This window comes from Buteo buteo, chromosome 8, assembly GCF_964188355.1.
Source record: "Buteo buteo chromosome 8, bButBut1.hap1.1, whole genome shotgun sequence".
Lineage (NCBI taxonomy): Eukaryota > Metazoa > Chordata > Aves > Accipitriformes > Accipitridae > Buteo > Buteo buteo.
Genome location: NC_134178.1, coordinates 18215940 through 18233557, shown reverse-complemented (window position 1 = coordinate 18233557; position 17618 = coordinate 18215940).

Here is a 17618-nt window from a genome sequence, read left to right as displayed (position 1 = left end):
GAATATTCAGCAGAAATCTTAGCACCTCGGTTTTGCATAATATTTTCCCCAATCGAAATTCAGCCCAGTTTAGCTTTTCTCTCTTTTCTAGGAGTGTCTGGATAATATCAAATACTTGCAGTTAAGCTAATTCTGCTCTTGTGTGAGTTAATTCATTTTGACATCATGCTAGACTTGGCATCATTTTGGGGTACATACCACTGGGGACAGGTGGAATTTCAATAGTAACTCTTGTCTCCTTGGTTGTGTTATAAAACTAACCTGTGGAATCCAAGCAGATGAAGCAAAAGTGTGCTGAGGTAAATTGTATTTTATAGAGATTGAACTTTTTTATTATTGAGTATATGTCTTAAATCCTATAGACAACACTAGTTTTACCACTTTTTATGTCGTGAATCATACAGAATAGTGATTTGCTTTTATAACACTTACTTCCTTTGCCAACTTCTAAAATTATGTTGTAAGAGCCTGGATATAACAAGAATTTTATAGAACATTTGTGGAATAAAAAATTTGAGGAATTACTGCAGTTTGTTTATTTCTTTAAAATGAACTGCAGTATAAAGCTAGTTACACTGTACTTAAAATATTTCCCCATATGCTCTTAATAAGTGGTATTGCTGCACTACACTGGTATGAAATGGATGAGGGTGACCATCTGGGGCCATTTCTCACACAAAGGGAAATGGCTGAATAATTTCATTATTTAACATGACTGCCATAATTAGCCAAGATGTAACATAGTCATATAATTACTCCAAATATAGACTTTCTGAGACTTCGAAGAGCTTGGCTGGCTGTTTGTAAAAATAGTTTTATTCCCCCCTCCCACAAGCAGTTTAGCAATACGGGCTAGCGGCCACTCCACCCGGTCTATTTTTGCCCCCGTGTGTTTGTGCATTGTGTGTTGACAACTGTAGCATGTTTGTACTATGAACCCTGCTTTGAATGGGGGCTTAAATCTGTTCACGTTTTCTAATGTGAAAGGAATGTTGGCATGGCTAGAGAGAAAAAGAAACCCTTTTAAAAATCTTCCTGCATGAAGAAAGAAACTTTTTCTCCACAGTAAGTGTGATGTGAATAGAACAGAAGGACTAATTGTTTTCCTCTTGTTCTGGCACGTATGTTGTGAATCGGGTGGGACCATGTTTAACTGCAGCATCTATTCAAATTGGTAGCAAATAATTAAGCACTAAATAATAGTTTTATTTGGGAAGGAACTTTTGTACAGCCCTTGCTGTAGATTTCAGCACATACTCCTCAAGTGGAATGCTTTTTCAGAGATTATGCCTTAAAAGACATAATATACATATATACATGCAGTGAGCAGACACCTCAAAGGTAGGTACCCTAAGTGACAGACATGGTAACAATCTGTCCCTGAAGGTTACTGCAAGGAGTAATCTTTTTTCTCTGTGTCTTTGGTGGAAACAACGAAAGGAGTCACAGGCTTGAACTGAAATGAAAGCTGTTGAGGATAGGCATTCTGAAAAGTCATTTCTAATTTTAAGGAAAATGCAGAAGTGTAGTAGATTTCCTAGAAAACTATGGAGCCTGCATCACAGATATCTTTAAGGACACACCATGTAGGTATGTGTCAGGAATGACCACAGTGCTGTTGATCCTGCCTTGGACAGGGAGATGGACTGCCTAATCCCCTCAGGTGGATGGAAGTGGGCATAATGGTAGATTGTAAGCATTTTTTCTACTCCCTCACCAGAAAACGGGTCAGAAAAGACTCCTGTACAAGCCCTAACTCTACAGGCCTGTCCAAGACTCGTCTGTGTCAAGTGTTCCACGTAGCTTTGAATCTGCTCAGCAGTATGCGTAGCCCTCCTTCACTACTTTACTCCCTCCACCCTCCACAGCTCTGGTGCACCCAAATTTGCAGGTGGTCATCCAAAGAGAGCCCAAAGTTTTGCCACAGTGCTGATGGACCTGCTCTCCCACCATCAGGAGGGGAAGGCTGTGGTACCTATTCTGGATGGATGCTGCTCAGGCTTTTGGCAGGTAATTTTGAGCAAGAGGAGCTGGTCAGTAAATAAAACACATCCCATGCATGTACTGGAAGAGAAGGTGGTGTATTAGGAATATCCCTACATATCTGCCCCGTGCAGGCATCTGCTCTTGTCCACAGCTGGAGGCAGGGATTTGATCCAGGGAGTTGACACTGCCTTCAAGCAAGGACAGGGGCATCTCACCTGGTAGCTGTGCCATGCTACTGCCATCCAGACTGAGCTGTGGTCTGACATGGCAGTGCACACCACGGGCTGCCTCCCCACATGCCGACATGCAGCCAGGGGAGGTTTAGATTGGATATTAGAAAAAAATTCTTTACTGAAAGGGTTGTCAGGCATTAGAACAGGCTGCCCAAGGAAGTGGTGGAGTCATCATCCCTGGAGATGTTCAAAAAATGTGTAGACGTGGCACTTCAGGACGTGGTTTAGTGGGCATGGTGGTGTTGGGTTGACAGTTGGACTTGATGATCTTAAAGGTCTTTTCCAACCTAAACGATTCTATGATTCTACCTGCAGCACCCCCGCACCCATCCCACCACCACAGTGCAGGAGACAGCATGGCAAGATGGGGCTCCACAGGCACCATCGGCCCATCATCGAACACAGCAGCTCTTCTCCACCTGCCCTGCTCGCCGGGAAGGTCCCCCTTGCAGATGCCGTCTGTGGGGCACCTGCTGAAAGTGGGAAGGGAAGAAACCCTGAAGCCAGGCTGCTGAGCTCCTGCAGACCTCCAGTCCCTCAAAGCCGAGGGCGAGCTCGGTGCCATGCTGGCTGTCCATGGCAGAGGACACGCCGGGGCAGGCCAGCACTCCTGCTGCACGTGGCACCAAAGGTGGGCAGCCATCTAACTTGTGCTGGTGGGAATGCAGAGGAGGGGGAGAAAAGAGTTACCATGACTGGCTGCTCTTCCTCAGCCAGCAACTACTGAATACTCGGAAACCCTTCAGCCTGAGCTCGCCTCTCACGTGGCTGGCGACAGGGACAGTATCTGCACCGTGCTGCCGCTGGGCATGGCACCGTTCCCCTGGCCATCACCCACCGCATTTGGGGTGAGGAGGAGACCACCAAGACCGCCAAGCAGCATCTGTGTAGAGATGTCTAGGGGGGGCTGTATGGGCTCAGTCCCCCAGGAGGGAGCAGGGCACCCGGGCTGGCTGGCCAACACATGGGCTGTCTTTGCTGCACACAGCAGTTACGCAGAAAGGCTCTCCTGCAGCCCACATCTCCAGGGGGACTGGAGCCAGACTTGCCATGTAGATCCCTGCTCCAGAGCCACGAGCCAAAGGACCCAACTCCTCCGTAATCCTCAAGCACTCCCCTCCCACTCCATGTAAAAAAAGCTGCACGTCTACCAGGAGCACTGGCACAGGACAGTGGTGGATGTGAGTGGCAGGGAGTGGAGATCCTGGAGGATCTCCCAGAGGGATGCAGCCTACACCCTGACTCACACTATCCCCATCAAGGCCTGGCACGCTGCTGATGAGGAGCTTCCAGTTCGGTTTCCTCCAAAGCAGTGCCCATTCACACATACCGAAACCACTCCACATGTTGGATCAATGCATGTTAAAAGAGAGGCAAGCAGTTAATTTTAAAACTCCTCTACAGCTCCAGAATAAATTGGTAGCATACATGCAGCAGCCTCAACACAACAAATGTCAGGTGAGATTCTCTTTTGTTCCTTTGAATCTTGTTTCCTATCACACTTTTGCTTTTTCTTTCTGTGAATTCCTCACAGCAAAACATGTTAAGCAAGATGATAAGAGCGATAATATGAAACTTACCTGTACTGTTTGGAACAGGCTGTCAGAGGCTGTTAAACATTACCATTAACAATGAAGAAAAATATCAACATGAAGATTTCCAAACAAAATGCTTTTATTGCAGAGATATCCATTACTTTTATGGCAGGTTTTTGGTGATTTTAGAGCATATTGATGTAGTGCATCTTCTTCTTCTTCCTTCACATGTGCATTATGCATTTTAACTACACAAAAATAAAATTTGCTTGTAAAGTGAGGCATTCAAAAGTTAAGGAGTATAAAATTTAAATTCACCTACGCAATTTAATTCAATCCCCTCATTAATCTATTACAAAGACAGTCATTCTGTCCTGCATCTTTTTCCTTCAATGTGTTTTTTAATTAAAATCATCAAATTGCTTCCATTAATACATAATTACACATAAAAATCCTTTAAGCAAGGATTTGTAGGGACTTTGGAAAATCTCAGTTGGCATTAAGCTACTTCTGTCAGTACTAAACTTATGCATGTCACATAAATTTTGTAACCTGAGCTCTTCACTAATATATTCCTTTTCTGCCAGGAGGAAAGAAAGAAATCTCTGTTGAGATACTAAAAGTGTGTATTTCATTGTCTATTTGTCAAAATAGCTCTCCATTTCTAGAAGTCTTTTCAAGCTAGCTGCTGTTAATCAGTAACCAAGTATTTGAGGATGTTTGCTTCAGGTGTGGGATAGTGAGACAGAGCTGGAAATGGGCTGAAAGTGTGATGAGCCATGCATAATTTTTTGCTTTTACTTAAATCATTAATGTTTATTACCTGTATTGCTGACATTTCTAAATATATCACATATTCCAATGTCAGTGTGACACTAGAAAAAATATTTGAAAAAAGAATTTTTAGATAAAATACATGTTAGTGAAATGTCATAAGGTCAGAAGAGATATGGAGAAAAAAACATTTCAGTTCATGTTACGGATTGGCCAAAACAATGAAGTTCTGTTACTTGCATATTTTCTTATTAAGTTCTTTTCTTATTAAGTCTCCCTGAAAATAAGTAAAAATCTGCATCTTAGCTGGTAATCCAAGATGTACATCAAGCTGCTTGGTATATTAAAATGGTGTTGCAGGCTATTTGAGATGGAGAGCGCCTATTCCTTCCTTCATTATTCATCCACTCACTCTTCTTTTCCCAGCAGCCAGGTTGGCTGACCCCTGGAAACTTCCAGCCTCTTGTCCCTTGTTATGGCAACCAACTGCCACCTCCAGTGTCCACCACTGTCGCCAGAAAACAAGTCCTTAGCTGAATTCAGATGTTTTTCTGAACATCTTGCTGCTGACTGAAGATTTCCACCTTTACCTTATCAGATCATGGGGCTTCAAAAGATAAAATCTGTGTCGGTTCCTCACCTGTTCTCTTCCTTCTTCCCCTCCATTACAAGATACTACATTTGAATTAAACCAGACTTTTGACTAACTTCTGGACTTCTTTTATCTCAGTAAAATCCTCTTCAATCTAGAGAAAAGTCAATTTTTTTGTACTTTAATATTATGAAAATGTAGTAGGGAAACTTTCAATAGAATGTTAACTTTTTGAAGAGTTTCATGGAATTTTGGATGCAGTTTATGTTGTATGCAAATAGTTCAAAGGGAGGGTTTATAAAGTTATATATAGTGTGTGAAGAAAGATGACTCTTCTCCTTCTCGTTAAAAAGTGCTTTTGCCGTAACAACAGTCCTTATAAAGTAACTGCATTTTGATGCTTTTTCTTCTCTTGGGAAAACCACTCCTTTGCTTGCTCCATTTGCATCTGCAACAGAGCCAGAAATTACACTGCAAATAAAACATTTAGTAGCTGTTTATTTCTGTTCCTGGGTTTTTTTGCCTCAGACTGGGAGACCTGGGAATGCTGGGAAGACATTGTGATCAATTGTTTAGGGGAAAAAAAAAAGCCTGACATCTTTCACTGGTTATCTTCTTAGTTGGTTAAAATACAGCAATTCCACACCTTCTCATCCAATTTTCCTTAGCCAGAAGACTGCTGGTTGGCAATGCAGGGCCTAGGTTGGTAGAAAACTGAAATGAGGAAGTCACAAAGAATGGAAGAGGATGGAGGATGCTGTGCAATTTTAAATTAAATAAGATCTTGTCTCCTAGCAAAACCATTTACAAACATGTAATGTTTGTAAACCCAATAATGACTAAGGGTTAAGAACACAATGGGGTTTTTTTCCTCCTATTCTAATGGGTGTCCCATCACTTCTGAGTGAAGAGCAGCCAGTTTCAGAAGACCTGCAGGGAGCCCACCACCATTCCAAGTGGAACAGTGGGTCCACAGTGAAGCAAACGATGCCAAGCCTAGCCTCTGATTGCTACCAGCATGATGCAGAGCCAGGCTGACATTATTCATCTTGCTGATGACTGGGGAAGTCGTTTTTTCCTACTCCCCCTGCTATGGCGTGCTGGAGATGCTCACAGGCAGATGGAGAATAAGCACCCTTGCCTAGGTACGACTTCTTATTGCAGCATTAGTAGCAGGACAAATTTCAAATTTATCTTTAAACAAGATGTGTCTCACATGGCTATCTATTTGTGAGTGGGTTTGGGAGGAGGAACACAGGCTAGGGCCCACTACCTTTTCTTTTTGCCCCAGCATACCCCCGGCGTGGCAGAAGCCCGTGGGTCCAAGTGAGGGCACTAGCCCTTGTCCCACTAGTGTGCACCCAAGAGACCAAGCAGCCTTCTTCAAAGAAAAGTGTAAACTTGTGCACTTTGTACCCTGCCAGCACTGAGTTTCACCCAAGAAATGACTCGTTTCATTCCCGCACCCCTCCTTAGGGCGTGCTGCTGTGCGCCATACTTCTCTCCAAGTACCACATGGAAGGCAGGAAGTAGTCTGCCAATCGAATGGGTATTTTTATAAAGGATGTTCCCTATACCCTATCTGAAGTTATATAGCTTCTGTTCTTCAGGAGGGTGGTCTGCACTGTAATTAGTCTCCTTGGCCTTTAAAGCCATTAATTTGCAAAGAAAAGTGTCTTTGCTTAAATAAGTTCCACAGACATGAAGTTAAGTGTCTGAAGTATTCTAGGACGTCTTTCTACTCAAACTCCTGGTTTCCTGTTTGTTCATTTTTGGAGGGAAAAGGAAGTTTAGTTAAGTCCAAATTTAACAGTAAGACCTTTGGCACCATGAAGTATTTATGTCTGATTTCAGTCATGGTTTTTGTGTTGTTTGTTTGTTTTTCCAGAACTGCCAGTTGAAACAGTTGTAGAAAGGAATATCATATCGCTTATTTTTCTTCCTATTTGTTTCTGTATCTGGAACTCTGATAAGTCCTTAGTGCTAAGAAAGGCAACTCTGGTTTATATACCATCATCACGTGTATAAACATCTCATCCTTAGCAGAGACAGAAAAGAGAAAATGGTCTTCAGGAATGAACACTAACATCAGCATTAACTAGAAAAATCTCATCTTCTAAATTAGGCAAATCACACCTTCTCTCTGCCTTGTAATCTCTATCTATAAGATGTAGCTAAGTGCAAGAGTTAACTATGTGACAGGTGTGTAGGGAAAAATAATTGATGAGCAAAAACCTCCCCACTCATACCTTCATGAAAGCATTGTTCTGATTTGCACCATTTCCAGTGAAAGGAGAATGAATGGTACTTTGAAGTATTACATCAAGGCAAAATATTGTATTTGGCATTTAAATTCAAAGTTGATAGCTGTATTAGATATGCCTGAACCAGATAGTCAATGCCAAATGCTACACTTTTTGTACTCTGTAATATTCTTCAATAATTGCTCCAAGACTCATACAGAGAAAACAGGGCATAATGAAGGCTGTTACTAATACTTTGATCAAAGTCGTATGATTTGCCTTTCTGATTTTTTAGTTTCAAAGCCTGTTTTGCTTTGTTTTCTGTTGTAAGAGTTCTCGATGCAAAGTACCACATATATTCGCCACAGCTCCTGAGGTTTGTACATGGGCTATGTAAGTAATAACAATCAAGGTGCAGTAAATTTCCTGAGGATTAATGAGCGGCTGGGAGGAGATGAAGGTCAGCAGCATAGCCACAGATCATTAACCCAAGCTGGTCATTAATCTCAAGAATTTACCCCACACCAAGGTCAGTATTGTTATTTTAAGCTGGAAATGAAAAAACATGGCTATATGAATTTTTATTTGATAGGTTTAACTGTAGCATCTAGCATATTTTAGAAAAAATTAATTTTATTTTGGACAATTACATTAGCTAGTCAGACCACCAGCCCACCTTTCAGTGTTTGATTAGTTTTGCTTTCTTTAATATATGTACTGCACTATGACAGGCGGAAAGGATTTATAAAATTTTTCTTCTATGTGTAATTGCTATGGACCTATTAAATAGTGACCTTGTTTACGTATCTATTTACAAGTTTTGTTTTCCATCCCAAATTTTATCTCCTAGAGCTTACTAACATCTCTCATAAAATATTTGTTTGACTGAACATCTGTTCAAGTTATTAGAGTTTTGAAAGTGACATTTCAAAAGATTGTTGTTTGTAAAGTGACGGTATTATAGATAACGAGAGGGTGTCTACAATTCAGGGAGCATTTACTCCCTTTAAAAAGCAGTACTCCCTTTAGAAGAAAACTAAAATGGCAATTTTGATATCTAACTAATATTCACATTTGCATTTATGGTCACCTGGTATTTGAATTAACACTGCCAATTAATCCTTCCGATAGTTATACATCCTATTTCTATGTCAATACAGATATGCTGGGCTTAAAAGACTTTAGATTCTCCCTGATTAGGAAGGATCCAGCCATCAGCTCAGTGGCATGCTTCATGAGAGCAGAATCCCCCAAACACTCTCCTGAAATAAGTCTCCAAAAAACCCAGGTGCTGCCAGTCTTTGTGTCTAGGCACCAAAGGTGCCACAGGAGATCAAATGTCCCCCAACTCTTCTGGCACATTCTAATTTACCATTGATATAGGCAACAGTTAAAGAAAAAACATACAGACTCAGCAAAAGGAAAACAAATTGCAATTTATCTTATACAATACAAGAAGTATTTAGATCTTTCTAAAGCAAATAAAGTTTTCCTTGTTTCAATGTGGAGCTTGTCTTTTGTTTTATAATGTTTCTTCTTGCTGGGAAATTTGTCCCTGTGAGTTCCTCCTCAACTTCTCAGCCATTGCAGTTTTAAATCTGCAGTCTACTAGTTCCCTCTTTGCTCACGGCTGGGGATTTGCTGCTGAAAGGGACCAAACAGATCTATGAGTTCAGTCCTCCAAGTGTACGTGCAACTGTGCAACCGACGCAGATCTACAGAGCTTTGACTATGTTTGACCCAACTCACCACAGATCACTAAATATTCTCCAACATTTCTTACAAACTTTAGCTCCACACTAAGAGACCAAAGCAAGAGTGTGATGTGCTGCACAAAGAGAGCAGGAGTGACAAGGATCTGTTGCAGCAATTTGACTCGCCCGGCTATATCCTGTTTCCAGCTGAGGTCAATCTGCAACGCTTTGGAGCGTGGCTCACCAACCAGGCACCTTGAAGATTTTAATACAATTCTAAATCACCTCATTTATTCTTACTGACAGATGTTATGTCTCTATTTGTAAAATATTTTTAATATTTCCTTTAAAATATATTAACAGGTGTGCATGTGAAAAACGGACAGCTTAAGGAGGTTGTTGTTGCTGGACAAAGACTCAGTTTGAGCGCAGTCCAATGAAAATGTTACACTATGTAGCCTTACAAGCCAAAAAAAAAAAAGTTGCCTAAATCTCACATTCTGATTGTAGATCAGGCTAACTCAGCCAAAAATAAGCTAATCTTCAGGCTCCTTCCCACAATATATTTAGTTTCTTCTTTCAGACATGCTTTTTTTATCTTTTCCTTTTACTTTTCCTTGAAAAACCTAGGAAATGTAATTAAAGTCTTGATATAAAGTTATTGAAAACCTGCAAACCCCATGAAATACAGGACTGCTTCATTATTTATTAAGTGCTAGCAGATGTTTGTTGCTATGGAAAGCCATAGCAAATGTGGATTCCCATTCATAGTCCTTAGCATTAAGTTAGACTGTGTTGGTGGCAGTCTTATCTTGACTGTCTTGTACTGTGATAAGGTCCTTCATTATGGGCCAAATTTTGCTCTTCTTTTTTTGACTAAACAATGTATGATTTCAGAAATGATTCTACTAAAGTAGCATTATGTGAATACTTATGACCTGAACTTCTACAATGTATACTCATCAATCATCTACAATATATACAGCTATAGACAACATATATTTTGCATAACATTAGTGTCTTTTTCCTAAGTCTGTCAAGATGCTTTTTTTATATAACTCCAAGAAAATCTTTTCTATGAGGTGCCTGATGACATGTTCTATCCAGTATCTACTAAGGTAGCTACATCGACATCCAGTGGTTTTTTAGATAGCTGCCTAACCCCTCTGCTTTTGAAGCATGACTGTAAAGGAATATCAAATGTCATTATGAAAGACATTTCAATGTTGTTTTGAAGTGAAAATCCTTTTTAATATCTCTTTATTAGATTTTCATACTAAAATACACACAGGGAAAACTGCCACCCAAAACATAATTACATGCAGATTTTGTTTAGTTTAATAGTCACACTTTCCTTTACTGACTGTATGAACACATTAAAATTGTCCAAGAAATAGTATGGATAAAAAGGTGCTGGAAAAATGTTAATAATACATCCAGACAAAAAGAGAGACATAACATTTACAAATGCAAGAACCACAGCCTGCCTAATCTAGTATCAGAGTCCCTGTAGTCAGTATCAGCAGTGTCAGACAGAAGGTACATGAAATCTTCTCCAGGGTGGGTGTTCTCCCTGACGTTTTTACAAGCACGTTGTATTATAATGGACTCCCAAGCAAGTTTTCAGACGAACAATTATGGGAGGACCAGTTCTGTGGTGGAAGGGCAAGAAGCAATGGACACAAGTTGAAACAAGACAGGTTCAGGCCGGATATAAAGAACAACATTCTCACCCTGAGTACAGTCAGGCGGTGGAACAGGTTGCCAGTGAGCTTATGCAGGCTCCATCTTCAGAGAGTTTCAAGACCTGCCTGGAGAAAGCTCTCAGCAGCCTTGTCTGATGCCAGAGCTGGCCCTGCTTTGCGCAGGAGGTTGGACCAGAGACCTGAAGCCCCTTCCCACCTGAGTGACTCTTTGATCCTGTAATTACAGGCCTTTTTATAGAAATAGTAAGATTTGAAAAAATCAGCGCAAACCTTCTCACAATGTTTGGTTCTTCTTAGGCCTCTTCATTAAAAATTACTCATTTCAAACTGAATCACTTTGCTTAGTGAGTTTCTCCTGGTATTCCTGGTGTAACCTGCTTCAGCGAGTCAACAGAAAATGACATTTTCTCTACTAACGACTCTCAGTAGTCACTCTTAATGTAGAGTAACCCCATCAGAATTAAAACTAAGTGCATAATGTTTGAATAATCTGTTTAATAAGTCTTACTCTAAATGCCCATTTGTAGACAGCTGCTTTTTATTTGAAGCAAAAGTGTTAGCATCTTTTATTGCCTGTTCCTTAAATAAATTGCTTCAAACTGTTTGCTTCATTTATGTATTTTGAAAATTAGTTCTATTAATTATATACTGTGAAAAAAATGTATTTCTTGCCTTTAAGTTTTACGAGTTCCTGAGAACTCACTTAAAGTTTCAATTTCTTTAGTTCATACAATGTAGTTTTCAGCATTCACTGCTTTAAAAGCTTCAATCACATTTTATTCTTATTCTTCCCTTCTCTAACATCACGATATATTCTTTAGGAAGTCAGAGTCTTTCCCTGGCTTCAACAGCTTTCCATCACCCATTTATGAGCTTCTTTACAAAACAAATATACAATTAATATTATTATATATGTATATAGAAATATATATACACATCATCAAGTAACATATATTACCTGTATGCAATACCATTTTTATATAATGCCATTATAAATATACATATGCTTATATACATCAACACCAATTTGTATAATAATATTATAATATTCTCAATTTTATTTTCTCTCCTGTTCTAACCTAAGCTATTTCTATGGTATCTCTTGCATTTGTTAAACAGATTTTCACTGATTTTTTATGAACACTAGAGTAGCTATGACTGCTGAAGTCAAGAAACTTATAATAATTTAGAATAGGTAAAGATTTAATCTGCTGTGTTTATACCTACTCAGATGCCTACAATAAGACAAGATTGGTGTTTATTATATTTTTCTCTAACACTGACCAATTTAAATAACCGACTGACTGTAGTGTTGCTGCTTCTCTTTACAGTCCTGTACAATGTCAGAACTACTTCAGATAATTTGAGCAATTTGTCAACCTGTTTTTATCCCAGAAATTGAGCACATATTTTTCAATATCACTGTTAAACATTCTCTAAGCCAAAAAGGAAGGTGTTACGTCTGGCTAGCTCATAGACTTTAATGTTCTATCAAAAGAGGAGAGAAAGATTTAGCAACCACAGAGCTTTCTTAAGAAGATGCAGGAAAAACTGTCTCTCTTGGGATAACTTCTGAATTTATTCAGTCACTTCTGCTTAGCTGTTCAGTAAGTTCTGTTTCACTCCAGTTCCAGTGGACTGACACATATCGAAATTATCCATTATTCATGTAATGAAAATGTCAGTTCAGCCTGAGTTCTGAAACAGGAGAGATTTTTCAGCCTTTTTAGAACGCGTTTGCTGAACGTGTATCCTGGAAGATTTTTTCTATTGTATACAACCTTAGGAGAATGCCCTTCTAGCCGGTATGTTCTTCTCCTGTGTCACATTGCTCTCTGCAGATATATAAATTTCATTCATATTGTAATGAAAAAACAACAAAAGTCTCTGTGTTATGTATGCATACATTCAAAACAGCTATTTCTTTGTTAAATTCCTTGCCGTGATCCTACTGAGCTTGATTGCATTGTAGTTTTGCTATTTGTAATAGATTCCAAATCAACCCCTTACATCTTCCTGAACATGATGGTTCTAGCTAAAACGCACAAGGAATACAGCTACATTTTAGACTATCATGAGTGCTGCTGACAAACTAACACAGTGATTACAGTAATCCACATTATTTTTAAGCTTTTTAAAAAGGACTCCTGATCTTTTACAATTGTTAAGAAGGAATATTGCCTTGTGACAGCATATCATTTTCCTGTTTTCTCTCTTCCTCTCTGAATTCCCCATTCAAAGTCTTTGGAGACAAAATAAGAAAGCACACTCAAAACTAGCAGCCATGACAGAGACTCCTATTCAGTACCTGGGCACGCAGGAAGTCAGCAAAACTCTTACCTTGGTAGTTTGTTTGTCAGAAACCAATGCAAGAAAACATTTTTTAATCTCTAAAAACTAACAGTTTAAAATGGCAAGAAAAAGCAGAAATGCCCTGAAAATAGCTGAAGGAGCCAATCTGCCCTCAGGCACATTGTTGTAACTTCTTGGGGAAATCAGACATCACTCCTACCCACTGAAGGAGGCAATGTTGGTAACCCAGTTATAAAAGAAAGCTCCACTATGATTCTGCTGCTTGAGGTGGTGTGTTTTAAGATGTAAATGTAACCCAAAGGGCTTGATCATCTGTGACTTAAAAATCCCAATTCCATTTTTTGCATTAGCAGTAGGTTTTTCCTAGGTTTCTGGCCTACATCCAGTTAAAACAACTATATATGACTACTTACCTAAACATTCTCTTTCTGCTCAGTTGATTATGGTATTATTCATTTTCTCTCCCGAAGTGTTGAAATACTTTTGTACACCATTAAAAAGTTCCTTGCCTTCTCCCTGGGGTAGCTGCATTTCAATGATGAGTGATGTAATTCTTTCAATAGAATAGTTGGTAATTGGTTTGTAAAGTATAGCATGCGCTCTGGGATCTTTTCAGGAAGGGCTATAAACAAGTATCCATCATTCTTACCTCCTAATATGTCATCCCTGGACCTCTCCTTAGCAGGTCTAAAAATTCCACAGCTGTGATTAAACATTACCATGCCATGGTATATTGAAGCAATGTCATGATGTAAGGGCAAGAATTTTCATCAGTCAGTAGGGATGCAAGGAAGTGAAAAAAGATTCAAGCTATTCATCTTAGAAATACAAAAGAAAGAACAGTGTGTAATAACCAGCATTGACTCATCTGACAGTATCTATGGACAATGGGGAGTAGAAAAGTTTTATTGGAGTATAAACTCCAAGGTCTGGCTTTTGGTACGGTTAGGGAACTCAGTAATACGATTAGAAAGGGAAATGCAATTGTGAAATGTGACACTTGGAAAAAGAAGTTAATTATCCAAAGACTAGAAATGAGTAATATCCAAGTGTTCTTCACATCAACAGTAAGCATAGTTCTTCACTTAATAGTCAGGGAAGCAGTAAAAAGATGATACTACTTTTGCCTTTGCTGAGTAATGAGTACGTTACTTCAAGGATGTCAATTTAATATAATTAAAGGATAAACAAAAGTAGGTCTGTAACTAAAACTCACTATTCTAAAATGACAAGCTTTAATAATTAAGAGAAGAATTGAATGAAATAAATTAAACTACGGAAGGGATTTCAGGATGTGACTGTGAAAGATGTCTTAATTGCTTCAGGTCAAGAGGGGATGGAAATATTTGATCGTGGTTAAAGGTGGAAGCATGGGAATTAATGTGTGTGGGAATAGGCTTCAAACCTATTTGGTTAAATAACCATCTCAAGCAAGATATTATGAATATGCAGAGTGTAAAAAAAGTAATAGAAAAAAAAGACTGATCAGTAAAAAACCTGTGTCTTAGAAGCTAGAAAATACAGTGTAAAATAAGAATTGTTAAAATCAATTTGAAATAGTCTTAATGAAGATATTAAAACAGAGCAAAAAGGTTCACACACGTGTCAAAAAGACAAGATGGAAAGCTGCAGGACCTCTGTACCATTAAGCTGGGATAACAATTATGAACAACAGACAGATGATGATTTTGGCCATGATGGCAAAGGCCATCTTGCTACATTACTGCACTGTCTATCTCCATTTTTATACAAGAAAAATGAAGCACAGTGAATCTACTTTGACTCCCATGCAGCTTTTGATGTGATGTAATGTGGAAAAGTATGAACTAAGCTGGAGATGATGGAATTGGCAGAGGGTACATGAGGTGAACAAGAAAATGAATAAAGGTTAGATAGTCATACATCATACTGAAAAGGAATAGTATCAGGTTAGAAGTCGCTAATGGTGACTTCCTGAAATATCAGTCTTGGGGCTGATCTTACTTAGTGTTTTTATCAATATCCTTGAGATCACTCTGATGACAAAATGAAGTCAGGAGACATCATGCAGGGGGAACAAAATGACCAGAATGTGAACAACAGGCATGCAAAGTGGACTAGTAAAAACAATAAAACACTACAGAATTCTCACTTTATAGTCAGTTATTTGGAAACGATTGAGGAAAAACTGAGGAAAACCAGCCAATCACAAAATGGTAAGAAACCATTTCTGTGAGAAAAATGCAATCATGATCCTGGGATGTACCAGGAAATTTCCAGGAGAGATAATGCAGCCAGTAAATTCTGCAAGGCATCACTAAGGCATTGCCTGGAGTATTTTGAACAAGTCACATTCAGGGTGAAGTCAGACTTGAATCCATACACGAAAAGTCTAAAAGAGTGGTGTATTGGCTTTGTGTGGCAAGGTTTTGGTAGCAGGGGAGGTTACAGGGGTGGCTTCTGTGAGAAGCTGCTGGAAGCTTCCCCTGTGTTTGAGAGAGCCCATACCAGCCAGCTCTAAGACGGACCCGGCGCCGGCCAAGGCCGAGTCCATCAGCGATAGTGGTAACGCCTCTGGGATAACATTTTTAAGAAGGAAAAAAAGTTGGGACAGAGGGAAAACAGCAGCCAGAGAGAGGAGTGAGAACATGTAAGAGAAACAGCCCTGCAGACACCAAGGTCAGTGCAGAAGGAGGGGGAGGAGATGCTCCAGGCGCCGGAGCAGAGATTCCCCTGCAGCCCGTGGGGAAGACCACGGTGAGGCAGGCTGTCCCCCTGCAGTCCAGGGAGGTCCACGGTGGAGCAGATCTCCACCTGCAGCCCGTGGAGGACCCCACGCCGGAGCAGGTGGGTTCCCGAAGGAGGCTGTGACCCCATGGGAACCCCGCGCTGGAGCAGGCTCCTGGCAGGACCTGCGGATCTGCGGAGAGAGGAGCCCACGGAGCAGGTTTTCTGGCAGGACTTGTGACCCTGTGGGGGACCCGCGCTGGAGCAGTGTGCTCCTGAAGGACTGCACGCCATGGAAGGGACCCATGCTGGAGCAGTTCGTGAAGAACTGCAGCCCCTGGGAAGGACCCACGTTGGAGAAGTTCATGGAAGACTGCCTCCTGTGGGAGGGACCCCACGCTGGAACAGGGGAAGAGTGTGATGAGTCCTGCCCCTGAGGAGGATGAAGCGGCAGAAATAACATGTGATGAACTGACTGTAAACCCTATTCCCCGTCCCCCTCTGCCTTGGCAGAGGAGGAGGCGGGGGGGGGGGGGGGTAGGTAGAGAATCCAGGAGTGAAGTTGTGCCTGGGAAGAAGGGAGGGGTGTAGGGAAGGTGTTCTGAGATTTGGTTTTATTTCTCATTACCCTACTCTGGTTGATTGGTAATAAATTGAGTTAATTTTCCCCAAGCTGAGTCTGTTTTGCCCGTGACAGTAATTGGTGAGGGATCTCTCCTGTCCTTATCTCGACTCACAAGCTCTTTGTTATATTTTCTCTCCCCTATCCAGTTGAGGAGGGGGAGTGATAGAACGGCTTTGGTGGGTACCTGGCGTCCAGCCAGGGTCAACCCACCACAAGTGGTAAGAGAAATGAAAAGAATGTCTTACAACAGGAAACTTTTAAGAGCACGTCTTATTTAGTCAAGCAAAACAAAGGTCAATGAAAGCATTTCTTTGTCTACAAATCCATCAAGCAAGAACTATGAAATTAATTGTTTAAGTTTACATACTTGCCAGAAGACTAAATGAGTATAAAACCTATCACCACCACATTTAGGCTGGAAATTACAAGGTTTCTAATCATTAGAGCACTGAAGTGTTATAATGGCTTTTCATTAGAAATATTGATGGCAAGAAACCTAGCTACTTTTAGGAAGATACTTGCTCAGTTTAAGGAAGAGATGATATGATGTGGTTGTCTGCTGGACTACACAGCTAAAGAGATTTCTTCCAGATCTCTCTTAGTGGTTCTGTCTTTGCAGTGATCCTGGTGGCTCCACTTGCTCAAATGCACCAAAACAGGAGCCTTCATGGATCCAGCACAGCTCTATCTCTCTTCCAGGATGCCGAGGGCCAGATGCAGCCATGAGATGTTTTGAGAAGTTTAAAATGGAGACCTCTGAGGGCTGACAGGCAGCTAGGAAGTTATGGGTTAAGCATCACTGTATGAGAGGAATAGCACTGAATTCCAAATGGGATAAAGTCATACAGCTTAGTAAGTGTAAACAAATGGCTATGATTCCTGTCAAGAACAATTTTTCATCTTCATAAAGCCTAGTTTAATAACATGGCACAGGCACCACTGAAAACAGGAATATTAGCTTTCCAACAATTTCCCAAAATTGAAATAGAATCTGTTTTGGCAAAAACAGTACAGTTGACTACCAAGAAAAACATTTTAGGTAGTTATATAAGCAATAAAAATAAATGTTTTATAAAATTCACCCAGAAAGACTTATAAGTATTAAAAAAACCCCAATAATAATTAACCAGATTTCATGAAGTATGAAGCAGCCAAAAATAATAACCAGTACAGCTGAAGATGGTGAAGTCATTTCTTCTACTGCACTCCAA